At 46.4% G+C, this 13529-nt stretch overlaps 1 long non-coding RNA gene across 5 annotated transcripts in view; it reads right to left on the minus strand.

Moving 5' to 3' along the window:
* LOC120908949 overlaps positions 1-13529 on the minus strand; it is a 36266-nt gene that overhangs the window by 10450 nt on the left and 12287 nt on the right. For all 5 annotated transcript variants that reach the window (XR_005741197.1, XR_005741195.1, XR_005741196.1 and 2 more), the window contains 16 exons: positions 13409-13474; positions 12501-12566; positions 11684-11749; positions 10778-10843; positions 9961-10026; positions 9053-9118; positions 8236-8301; positions 7329-7394; positions 6512-6577; positions 5606-5671; positions 4789-4854; positions 3883-3948; positions 3066-3131; positions 2159-2224; positions 1342-1407; positions 436-501 (listed from right to left, as the gene is read on the minus strand). This is a non-coding gene — a long non-coding RNA (uncharacterized LOC120908949). The remainder of the gene's footprint in view (positions 1-435; positions 502-1341; positions 1408-2158; positions 2225-3065; positions 3132-3882; positions 3949-4788; positions 4855-5605; positions 5672-6511; positions 6578-7328; positions 7395-8235; positions 8302-9052; positions 9119-9960; positions 10027-10777; positions 10844-11683; positions 11750-12500; positions 12567-13408; positions 13475-13529) is intronic.

Genomic DNA, 13529 nt, shown 5'->3' on the forward strand with positions numbered 1-13529 from the left:
TTGAGATGTGATCATTTCTCAGGCCAGACCCCCTACTGCCATATGAACAGGGGAGGCAACCGACCACATCCAAGAGTGGGCACACCTCTTACATCCATGAAAGGATCGGGAGTACCAGTTACCAAGAACCCTGGCTACACAACAGCAAGCAACCTGGTAGAGTCCTGACTACAAATCGCAACAGTCACTCAGCACACCCTCCAAAAACCACATACCCTCTTCTTCCAGAGTGCTCGATGCATCAAAGCTCTCTGTAGACTTTCCAGTAGCGATAAGAGTGCAGCAAGTCCCAGCACTGCCCTTCCATCTTGTGGCAGAAAGAACTTCACCGCAGATTTTCAGGCTGCCCTGACCACTTAACAACTCCCAGACCACATAACCTGGGGACCACATAACCTGGGGACCGCGAAGGCAGCGTGCTCTACGGGAACCTACATTTTGTTGAAGATGCAGAGCCACAAAAGGATTCCACGTCGCTTTCAGCTTACTCCACAGTAGTAACTAAAAAAAAAAAAAAAAATATTGCATCATTCCCACTGAAATCTATATACATTATATTTTTATCATCTCAAAAGCTTTGCCATACACATTACCATGATCATTTTGGGACCTAGCACCGCAGACCTACTGAAAATGTTGGCTTCCTAGATTTTGCCATCACAAAAAAAAGGTGGCGGAGGCATACCCACCCGGCAGCATCAAGTATGCAAGGGGTGTGCATACACATACAACTATGGAACAGGAATTCCTCTGATGCTTACAATTAGCTATTCACTTTGATAGCTTCCCAATGGGATACCTTGGGTAGGCTCGGGCTAGCGTTCAACCCCGTCTGAGCGTAGGTCTGTTCCAAATAAGTTCCAGGAATTCCCTGATGACCTCATATGTACACTAAAATGCAAGAAAGAAAAAAAAAAAAAAAAAAAGCCCTTTAAGAGCATTGGGCAGAAGTGAAGTTTTGACTTTGCTTCCGCCCTGAAGTGATATGGAGACGGGTGGGGACCATCTTCCACACACTTGCCTCCATACCCAGGCAGGGAACAGACCTGATTTCCTCCACCTCACCGACGGCTCCAGTAAATGGCAGGGGGCCCCTTTCCTGCCGCCGATAAAAGTGATCTTGCGGCGTATCTAGCGCAGAGACCACTTTTATCTGAAAGAGAACCACCTGCTGAAGAGGATACTGGTGTTATGGTAGCAAGCTGCTACAGCCATATTCCTCTTCAAAGTACCGACGTATTCCTGCGGCAGGTGGTCGTAAGTGGTTAATACACAGTCAAAAAACACATTTCACTTAAAATGTCCCACACATTACACCATAATACCAAATTTGATACATACATCAAAGAACTCCTCTGTTCAGTCTCCAATAGTGTTGCCATAGTTCAGCCTTGGTCACCTCACCTGCTACAATATAAAAACATAGGCATTAACACCCCATAAAAACACCCCATAATAAAGAACCGAAACCGACAGTGCTGCCAATGTGGAACTGACACGTTCGTGCTAGAGCCTTTTCCCCCCTAAAGGAGATAAGGACACGACCAATGCCAAAAGTCTAACCCAAGACAGAGTGAAGACCCAGTCTGGCCCCATGTTCAAATCGCTCTAACATGGTGTGCCCCCATATTCTGAGACTAAGAAACCAAGTTCCATTCCAAAGTCACACTCTGTCCTAGGGAAAAAAAGGATGAGTCCCCAAAGGCAGTTCGTCATGGCCATCTTGAGATGTGATCATTTCTCAGGCCAGACCCCCTACTGCCATATGAACAGGGGAGGCAACCGACCACATCCAAGAGTGGGCACACCTCTTACATCCATGAAAGGATCGGGAGTACCAGTTACCAAGAACCCTGGCTACACAACAGCAAGCAACCTGGTAGAGTCCTGACTACAAATCGCAACAGTCACTCAGCACACCCTCCAAAAACCACATACCCTCTTCTTCCAGAGTGCTCGATGCATCAAAGCTCTCTGTAGACTTTCCAGTAGCGATAAGAGTGCAGCAAGTCCCAGCACTGCCCTTCCATCTTGTGGCAGAAAGAACTTCACCGCAGATTTTCAGGCTGCCCTGACCACTTAACAACTCCCAGACCACATAACCTGGGGACCACATAACCTGGGGACCGCGAAGGCAGCGTGCTCTACGGGAACCTACATTTTGTTGAAGATGCAGAGCCACAAAAGGATTCCACGTCGCTTTCAGCTTACTCCACAGTAGTAACTAAAAAAAAAAAAAAAAATATTGCATCATTCCCACTGAAATCTATATACATTATATTTTTATCATCTCAAAAGCTTTGCCATACACATTACCATGATCATTTTGGGACCTAGCACCGCAGACCTACTGAAAATGTTGGCTTCCTAGATTTTGCCATCACAAAAAAAAGGTGGCGGAGGCATACCCACCCGGCAGCATCAAGTATGCAAGGGGTGTGCATACACATACAACTATGGAACAGGAATTCCTCTGATGCTTACAATTAGCTATTCACTTTGATAGCTTCCCAATGGGATACCTTGGGTAGGCTCGGGCTAGCGTTCAACCCCGTCTGAGCGTAGGTCTGTTCCAAATAAGTTCCAGGAATTCCCTGATGACCTCATATGTACACTAAAATGCAAGAAAGAAAAAAAAAAAAAAAAAAAAGCCCTTTAAGAGCATTGGGCAGAAGTGAAGTTTTGACTTTGCTTCCGCCCTGAAGTGATATGGAGACGGGTGGGGACCATCTTCCACACACTTGCCTCCATACCCAGGCAGGGAACAGACCTGATTTCCTCCACCTCACCGACGGCTCCAGTAAATGGCAGGGGGCCCCTTTCCTGCCGCCGATAAAAGTGATCTTGCGGCGTATCTAGCGCAGAGACCACTTTTATCTGAAAGAGAACCACCTGCTGAAGAGGATACTGGTGTTATGGTAGCAAGCTGCTACAGCCATATTCCTCTTCAAAGTACCGACGTATTCCTGCGGCAGGTGGTCGTAAGTGGTTAATACACAGTCAAAAAACACATTTCACTTAAAATGTCCCACACATTACACCATAATACCAAATTTGATACATACATCAAAGAACTCCTCTGTTCAGTCTCCAATAGTGTTGCCATAGTTCAGCCTTGGTCACCTCACCTGCTACAATATAAAAACATAGGCATTAACACCCCATAAAAACACCCCATAATAAAGAACCGAAACCGACAGTGCTGCCAATGTGGAACTGACACGTTCGTGCTAGAGCCTTTTCCCCCCTAAAGGAGATAAGGACACGACCAATGCCAAAAGTCTAACCCAAGACAGAGTGAAGACCCAGTCTGGCCCCATGTTCAAATCGCTCTAACATGGTGTGCCCCCATATTCTGAGACTAAGAAACCAAGTTCCATTCCAAAGTCACACTCTGTCCTAGGGAAAAAAAGGATGAGTCCCCAAAGGCAGTTCGTCATGGCCATCTTGAGATGTGATCATTTCTCAGGCCAGACCCCCTACTGCCATATGAACAGGGGAGGCAACCGACCACATCCAAGAGTGGGCACACCTCTTACATCCATGAAAGGATCGGGAGTACCAGTTACCAAGAACCCTGGCTACACAACAGCAAGCAACCTGGTAGAGTCCTGACTACAAATCGCAACAGTCACTCAGCACACCCTCCAAAAACCACATACCCTCTTCTTCCAGAGTGCTCGATGCATCAAAGCTCTCTGTAGACTTTCCAGTAGCGATAAGAGTGCAGCAAGTCCCAGCACTGCCCTTCCATCTTGTGGCAGAAAGAACTTCACCGCAGATTTTCAGGCTGCCCTGACCACTTAACAACTCCCAGACCACATAACCTGGGGACCACATAACCTGGGGACCGCGAAGGCAGCGTGCTCTACGGGAACCTACATTTTGTTGAAGATGCAGAGCCACAAAAGGATTCCACGTCGCTTTCAGCTTACTCCACAGTAGTAACTAAAAAAAAAAAAAAAAATATTGCATCATTCCCACTGAAATCTATATACATTATATTTTTATCATCTCAAAAGCTTTGCCATACACATTACCATGATCATTTTGGGACCTAGCACCGCAGACCTACTGAAAATGTTGGCTTCCTAGATTTTGCCATCACAAAAAAAAGGTGGCGGAGGCATACCCACCCGGCAGCATCAAGTATGCAAGGGGTGTGCATACACATACAACTATGGAACAGGAATTCCTCTGATGCTTACAATTAGCTATTCACTTTGATAGCTTCCCAATGGGATACCTTGGGTAGGCTCGGGCTAGCGTTCAACCCCGTCTGAGCGTAGGTCTGTTCCAAATAAGTTCCAGGAATTCCCTGATGACCTCATATGTACACTAAAATGCAAGAAAGAAAAAAAAAAAAAAAAAAAGCCCTTTAAGAGCATTGGGCAGAAGTGAAGTTTTGACTTTGCTTCCGCCCTGAAGTGATATGGAGACGGGTGGGGACCATCTTCCACACACTTGCCTCCATACCCAGGCAGGGAACAGACCTGATTTCCTCCACCTCACCGACGGCTCCAGTAAATGGCAGGGGGCCCCTTTCCTGCCGCCGATAAAAGTGATCTTGCGGCGTATCTAGCGCAGAGACCACTTTTATCTGAAAGAGAACCACCTGCTGAAGAGGATACTGGTGTTATGGTAGCAAGCTGCTACAGCCATATTCCTCTTCAAAGTACCGACGTATTCCTGCGGCAGGTGGTCGTAAGTGGTTAATACACAGTCAAAAAACACATTTCACTTAAAATGTCCCACACATTACACCATAATACCAAATTTGATACATACATCAAAGAACTCCTCTGTTCAGTCTCCAATAGTGTTGCCATAGTTCAGCCTTGGTCACCTCACCTGCTACAATATAAAAACATAGGCATTAACACCCCATAAAAACACCCCATAATAAAGAACCGAAACCGACAGTGCTGCCAATGTGGAACTGACACGTTCGTGCTAGAGCCTTTTCCCCCCTAAAGGAGATAAGGACACGACCAATGCCAAAAGTCTAACCCAAGACAGAGTGAAGACCCAGTCTGGCCCCATGTTCAAATCGCTCTAACATGGTGTGCCCCCATATTCTGAGACTAAGAAACCAAGTTCCATTCCAAAGTCACACTCTGTCCTAGGGAAAAAAAGGATGAGTCCCCAAAGGCAGTTCGTCATGGCCATCTTGAGATGTGATCATTTCTCAGGCCAGACCCCCTACTGCCATATGAACAGGGGAGGCAACCGACCACATCCAAGAGTGGGCACACCCCTTACATCCATGAAAGGATCGGGAGTACCAGTTACCAAGAACCCTGGCTACACAACAGCAAGCAACCTGGTAGAGTCCTGACTACAAATCGCAACAGTCACTCAGCACACCCTCCAAAAACCACATACCCTCTTCTTCCAGAGTGCTCGATGCATCAAAGCTCTCTGTAGACTTTCCAGTAGCGATAAGAGTGCAGCAAGTCCCAGCACTGCCCTTCCATCTTGTGGCAGAAAGAACTTCACCGCAGATTTTCAGGCTGCCCTGACCACTTAACAACTCCCAGACCACATAACCTGGGGACCACATAACCTGGGGACCGCGAAGGCAGCGTGCTCTACGGGAACCTACATTTTGTTGAAGATGCAGAGCCACAAAAGGATTCCACGTCGCTTTCAGCTTACTCCACAGTAGTAACTAAAAAAAAAAAAAAAAAAATATTGCATCATTCCCACTGAAATCTATATACATTATATTTTTATCATCTCAAAAGCTTTGCCATACACATTACCATGATCATTTTGGGACCTAGCACCGCAGACCTACTGAAAATGTTGGCTTCCTAGATTTTGCCATCACAAAAAAAAGGTGGCGGAGGCATACCCACCCGGCAGCATCAAGTATGCAAGGGGTGTGCATACACATACAACTATGGAACAGGAATTCCTCTGATGCTTACAATTAGCTATTCACTTTGATAGCTTCCCAATGGGATACCTTGGGTAGGCTCGGGCTAGCGTTCAACCCCGTCTGAGCGTAGGTCTGTTCCAAATAAGTTCCAGGAATTCCCTGATGACCTCATATGTACACTAAAATGCAAGAAAGAAAAAAAAAAAAAAAAAGCCCTTTAAGAGCATTGGGCAGAAGTGAAGTTTTGACTTTGCTTCCGCCCTGAAGTGATATGGAGACGGGTGGGGACCATCTTCCACACACTTGCCTCCATACCCAGGCAGGGAACAGACCTGATTTCCTCCACCTCACCGACGGCTCCAGTAAATGGCAGGGGGCCCCTTTCCTGCCGCCGATAAAAGTGATCTTGCGGCGTATCCAGCGCAGAGACCACTTTTATCTGAAAGAGAACCACCTGCTGAAGAGGATACTGGTGTTATGGTAGCAAGCTGCTACAGCCGTATTCCTCTTCAAAGTACCGACGTATTCCTGCGGCAGGTGGTCGTAAGTGGTTAATACACAGTCAAAAAACACATTTCACTTAAAATGTCCCACACATTACACCATAAAACCAAATTTGATACATACATCAAAGAACTCCTCTGTTCAGTCTCCAATAGTGTTGCCATAGTTCAGCCTTGGTCACCTCACCTGCTACAATATAAAAACATAGGCATTAACACCCCATAAAAACACCCCATAATAAAGAACCGAAACCGACAGTGCTGCCAATGTGGAACTGACACGTTCGTGCTAGAGCCTTTTCCCCCCTAAAGGAGATAAGGACACGACCAATGCCAAAAGTCTAACCCAAGACAGAGTGAAGACCCAGTCTGGCCCCATGTTCAAATCGCTCTAACATGGTGTGCCCCCATATTCTGAGACTAAGAAACCAAGTTCCATTCCAAAGTCACACTCTGTCCTAGGGAAAAAAAGGATGAGTCCCCAAAGGCAGTTCGTCATGGCCATCTTGAGATGTGATCATTTCTCAGGCCAGACCCCCTACTGCCATATGAACAGGGGAGGCAACCGACCACATCCAAGAGTGGGCACACCCCTTACATCCATGAAAGGATCGGGAGTACCAGTTACCAAGAACCCTGGCTACACAACAGCAAGCAACCTGGTAGAGTCCCGACTACAAATCGCAACAGTCACTCAGCACACCCTCCAAAAACCACATACCCTCTTCTTCCAGAGTGCTCGATGCATCAAAGCTCTCTGTAGACTTTCCAGTAGCGATAAGAGTGCAGCAAGTCCCAGCACTGCCCTTCCATCTTGTGGCAGAAAGAACTTCACCGCAGATTTTCAGGCTGCCCTGACCACTTAACAACTCCCAGACCACATAACCTGGGGACCACATAACCTGGGGACCGCGAAGGCAGCGTGCTCTACGGGAACCTACATTTTGTTGAAGATGCAGAGCCACAAAAGGATTCCACGTCGCTTTCAGCTTACTCCACAGTAGTAACTAAAAAAAAAAAAAAAAATATTGCATCATTCCCACTGAAATCTATATACATTATATTTTTATCATCTCAAAAGCTTTGCCATACACATTACCATGATCATTTTGGGACCTAGCACCGCAGACCTACTGAAAATGTTGGCTTCCTAGATTTTGCCATCACAAAAAAAAGGTGGCGGAGGCATACCCACCCGGCAGCATCAAGTATGCAAGGGGTGTGCATACACATACAACTATGGAACAGGAATTCCTCTGATGCTTACAATTAGCTATTCACTTTGATAGCTTCCCAATGGGATACCTTGGGTAGGCTCGGGCTAGCGTTCAACCCCGTCTGAGCGTAGGTCTGTTCCAAATAAGTTCCAGGAATTCCCTGATGACCTCATATGTACACTAAAATGCAAGAAAGAAAAAAAAAAAAAAAAAAAAGCCCTTTAAGAGCATTGGGCAGAAGTGAAGTTTTGACTTTGCTTCCGCCCTGAAGTGATATGGAGACGGGTGGGGACCATCTTCCACACACTTGCCTCCATACCCAGGCAGGGAACAGACCTGATTTCCTCCACCTCACCGACGGCTCCAGTAAATGGCAGGGGGCCCCTTTCCTGCCGCCGATAAAAGTGATCTTGCGGCGTATCTAGCGCAGAGACCACTTTTATCTGAAAGAGAACCACCTGCTGAAGAGGATACTGGTGTTATGGTAGCAAGCTGCTACAGCCATATTCCTCTTCAAAGTACCGACGTATTCCTGCGGCAGGTGGTCGTAAGTGGTTAATACACAGTCAAAAAACACATTTCACTTAAAATGTCCCACACATTACACCATAATACCAAATTTGATACATACATCAAAGAACTCCTCTGTTCAGTCTCCAATAGTGTTGCCATAGTTCAGCCTTGGTCACCTCACCTGCTACAATATAAAAACATAGGCATTAACACCCCATAAAAACACCCCATAATAAAGAACCGAAACCGACAGTGCTGCCAATGTGGAACTGACACGTTCGTGCTAGAGCCTTTTCCCCCCTAAAGGAGATAAGGACACGACCAATGCCAAAAGTCTAACCCAAGACAGAGTGAAGACCCAGTCTGGCCCCATGTTCAAATCGCTCTAACATGGTGTGCCCCCATATTCTGAGACTAAGAAACCAAGTTCCATTCCAAAGTCACACTCTGTCCTAGGGAAAAAAAGGATGAGTCCCCAAAGGCAGTTCGTCATGGCCATCTTGAGATGTGATCATTTCTCAGGCCAGACCCCCTACTGCCATATGAACAGGGGAGGCAACCGACCACATCCAAGAGTGGGCACACCTCTTACATCCATGAAAGGATCGGGAGTACCAGTTACCAAGAACCCTGGCTACACAACAGCAAGCAACCTGGTAGAGTCCTGACTACAAATCGCAACAGTCACTCAGCACACCCTCCAAAAACCACATACCCTCTTCTTCCAGAGTGCTCGATGCATCAAAGCTCTCTGTAGACTTTCCAGTAGCGATAAGAGTGCAGCAAGTCCCAGCACTGCCCTTCCATCTTGTGGCAGAAAGAACTTCACCGCAGATTTTCAGGCTGCACTGACCACTTAACAACTCCCAGACCACATAACCTGGGGACCACATAACCTGGGGACCGCGAAGGCAGCGTGCTCTACGGGAACCTACATTTTGTTGAAGATGCAGAGCCACAAAAGGATTCCACGTCGCTTTCAGCTTACTCCACAGTAGTAACTAAAAAAAAAAAAAAAAAATATTGCATCATTCCCACTGAAATCTATATACATTATATTTTTATCATCTCAAAAGCTTTGCCATACACATTACCATGATCATTTTGGGACCTAGCACCGCAGACCTACTGAAAATGTTGGCTTCCTAGATTTTGCCATCACAAAAAAAAGGTGGCGGAGGCATACCCACCCGGCAGCATCAAGTATGCAAGGGGTGTGCATACACATACAACTATGGAACAGGAATTCCTCTGATGCTTACAATTAGCTATTCACTTTGATAGCTTCCCAATGGGATACCTTGGGTAGGCTCGGGCTAGCGTTCAACCCCGTCGAAGCGTAGGTCTGTTCCAAATAAGTTCCAGGAATTCCCTGATGACCTCATATGTACACAAAAAAGCAAAAAAAAAAAAAAAAAAAAAAAAAAAGCCCTTTAAGAGCATTGGGCAGAAGTGAAGTTTTGACTTTGCTTCCGCCCTGAAGTGATATGGAGACGGGTGGGGACCATCTTCCACACACTTGCCTCCATACCCAGGCAGGGAACAGACCTGATTTCCTCCACCTCACCGACGGCTCCAGTAAATGGCAGGGGGCCCCTTTCCTGCCGCCGATAAAAGTGATCTTGCGGCGTATCTAGCGCAGAGACCACTTTTATCTGAAAGAGAACCACCTGCTGAAGAGGATACTGGTGTTATGGTAGCAAGCTGCTACAGCCATATTCCTCTTCAAAGTACCGACGTATTCCTGCGGCAGGTGGTCGTAAGTGGTTAATACACAGTCAAAAAACACATTTCACTTAAAATGTCCCACACATTACACCATAATACCAAATTTGATACATACATCAAAGAACTCCTCTGTTCAGTCTCCAATAGTGTTGCCATAGTTCAGCCTTGGTCACCTCACCTGCTACAATATAAAAACATAGGCATTAACACCCCATAAAAACACCCCATAATAAAGAACCGAAACCGACAGTGCTGCCAATGTGGAACTGACACGTTCGTGCTAGAGCCTTTTCCCCCCTAAAGGAGATAAGGACACGACCAATGCCAAAAGTCTAACCCAAGACAGAGTGAAGACCCAGTCTGGCCCCATGTTCAAATCGCTCTAACATGGTGTGCCCCCATATTCTGAGACTAAGAAACCAAGTTCCATTCCAAAGTCACACTCTGTCCTAGGGAAAAAAAGGATGAGTCCCCAAAGGCAGTTCGTCATGGCCATCTTGAGATGTGATCATTTCTCAGGCCAGACCCCCTACTGCCATATGAACAGGGGAGGCAACCGACCACATCCAAGAGTGGGCACACCTCTTACATCCATGAAAGGATCGGGAGTACCAGTTACCAAGAACCCTGGCTACACAACAGCAAGCAACCTGGTAGAGTCCTGACTACAAATCGCAACAGTCACTCAGCACACCCTCCAAAAACCACATACCCTCTTCTTCCAGAGTGCTCGATGCATCAAAGCTCTCTGTAGACTTTCCAGTAGCGATAAGAGTGCAGCAAGTCCCAGCACTGCCCTTCCATCTTGTGGCAGAAAGAACTTCACCGCAGATTTTCAGGCTGCCCTGACCACTTAACAACTCCCAGACCACATAACCTGGGGACCACATAACCTGGGGACCGCGAAGGCAGCGTGCTCTACGGGAACCTACATTTTGTTGAAGATGCAGAGCCACAAAAGGATTCCACGTCGCTTTCAGCTTACTCCACAGTAGTAACTAAAAAAAAAAAAAAAAATATTGCATCATTCCCACTGAAATCTATATACATTATATTTTTATCATCTCAAAAGCTTTGCCATACACATTACCATGATCATTTTGGGACCTAGCACCGCAGACCTACTGAAAATGTTGGCTTCCTAGATTTTGCCATCACAAAAAAAAGGTGGCGGAGGCATACCCACCCGGCAGCATCAAGTATGCAAGGGGTGTGCATACACATACAACTATGGAACAGGAATTCCTCTGATGCTTACAATTAGCTATTCACTTTGATAGCTTCCCAATGGGATACCTTGGGTAGGCTCGGGCTAGCGTTCAACCCCGTCTGAGCGTAGGTCTGTTCCAAATAAGTTCCAGGAATTCCCTGATGACCTCATATGTACACTAAAATGCAAGAAAGAAAAAAAAAAAAAAAAAAAGCCCTTTAAGAGCATTGGGCAGAAGTGAAGTTTTGACTTTGCTTCCGCCCTGAAGTGATATGGAGACGGGTGGGGACCATCTTCCACACACTTGCCTCCATAGCCAGGCAGGGAACAGACCTGATTTCCTCCACCTCACCGACGGCTCCAGTAAATGGCAGGGGGCCCCTTTCCTGCCGCCGATAAAAGTGATCTTGCGGCGTATCTAGCGCAGAGACCACTTTTATCTGAAAGAGAACCACCTGCTGAAGAGGATACTGGTGTTATGGTAGCAAGCTGCTACAGCCATATTCCTCTTCAAAGTACCGACGTATTCCTGCGGCAGGTGGTCGTAAGTGGTTAATACACAGTCAAAAAACACATTTCACTTAAAATGTCCCACACATTACACCATAATACCAAATTTGATACATACATCAAAGAACTCCTCTGTTCAGTCTCCAATAGTGTTGCCATAGTTCAGCCTTGGTCACCTCACCTGCTACAATATAAAAACATAGGCATTAACACCCCATAAAAACACCCCATAATAAAGAACCGAAACCGACAGTGCTGCCAATGTGGAACTGACACGTTCGTGCTAGAGCCTTTTCCCCCCTAAAGGAGATAAGGACACGACCAATGCCAAAAGTCTAACCCAAGACAGAGTGAAGACCCAGTCTGGCCCCATGTTCAAATCGCTCTAACATGGTGTGCCCCCATATTCTGAGACTAAGAAACCAAGTTCCATTCCAAAGTCACACTCTGTCCTAGGGAAAAAAAGGATGAGTCCCCAAAGGCAGTTCGTCATGGCCATCTTGAGATGTGATCATTTCTCAGGCCAGACCCCCTACTGCCATATGAACAGGGGAGGCAACCGACCACATCCAAGAGTGGGCACACCCCTTACATCCATGAAAGGATCGGGAGTACCAGTTACCAAGAACCCTGGCTACACAACAGCAAGCAACCTGGTAGAGTCCTGACTACAAATCGCAACAGTCACTCAGCACACCCTCCAAAAACCACATACCCTCTTCTTCCAGAGTGCTCGATGCATCAAAGCTCTCTGTAGACTTTCCAGTAGCGATAAGAGTGCAGCAAGTCCCAGCACTGCCCTTCCATCTTGTGGCAGAAAGAACTTCACCGCAGATTTTCAGGCTGCCCTGACCACTTAACAACTCCCAGACCACATAACCTGGGGACCACATAACCTGGGGACCGCGAAGGCAGCGTGCTCTACGGGAACCTACATTTTGTTGAAGATGCAGAGCCACAAAAGGATTCCACGTCGCTTTCAGCTTACTCCACAGTAGTAACTAAAAAAAAAAAAAAAAATATTGCATCATTCCCACTGAAATCTATATACATTATATTTTTATCATCTCAAAAGCTTTGCCATACACATTACCATGATCATTTTGGGACCTAGCACCGCAGACCTACTGAAAATGTTGGCTTCCTAGATTTTGCCATCACAAAAAAAAGGTGGCGGAGGCATACCCACCCGGCAGCATCAAGTATGCAAGGGGTGTGCATACACATACAACTATGGAACAGGAATTCCTCTGATGCTTACAATTAGCTATTCACTTTGATAGCTTCCCAATGGGATACCTTGGGTAGGCTCGGGCTAGCGTTCAACCCCGTCTGAGCGTAGGTCTGTTCCAAATAAGTTCCAGGAATTCCCTGATGACCTCATATGTACACTAAAATGCAAGAAAAAAAAAAAAAAAAAAAAAAAAAGCCCTTTAAGAGCATTGGGCAGAAGTGAAGTTTTGACTTTGCTTCCGCCCTGAAGTGATATGGAGACGGGTGGGGACCATCTTCCACACACTTGCCTCCATACCCAGGCAGGGAACAGACCTGATTTCCTCCACCTCACCGACGGCTCCAGTAAATGGCAGGGGGCCCCTTTCCTGCCGCCGATAAAAGTGATCTTGCGGCGTATCTAGCGCAGAGACCACTTTTATCTGAAAGAGAACCACCTGCTGAAGAGGATACTGGTGTTATGGTAGCAAGCTGCTACAGCCATATTCCTCTTCAAAGTACCGACGTATTCCTGCGGCAGGTGGTCGTAAGTGGTTAATACACAGTCAAAAAACACATTTCACTTAAAATGTCCCACACATTACACCATAATACCAAATTTGATACATACATCAAAGAACTCCTCTGTTCAGTCTCCAATAGTGTTGCCATAGTTCAGCCTTGGTCACCTCACCTGCTACAATATAAAAACATAGGCATTAACACCCCATAAAAACACCCCATAATAAAGA

This window comes from Rana temporaria, chromosome 8 (assembly GCF_905171775.1).
Source record: "Rana temporaria chromosome 8, aRanTem1.1, whole genome shotgun sequence".
In the NCBI taxonomy this organism is placed as follows: Eukaryota; Metazoa; Chordata; class Amphibia; order Anura; family Ranidae; genus Rana; species Rana temporaria.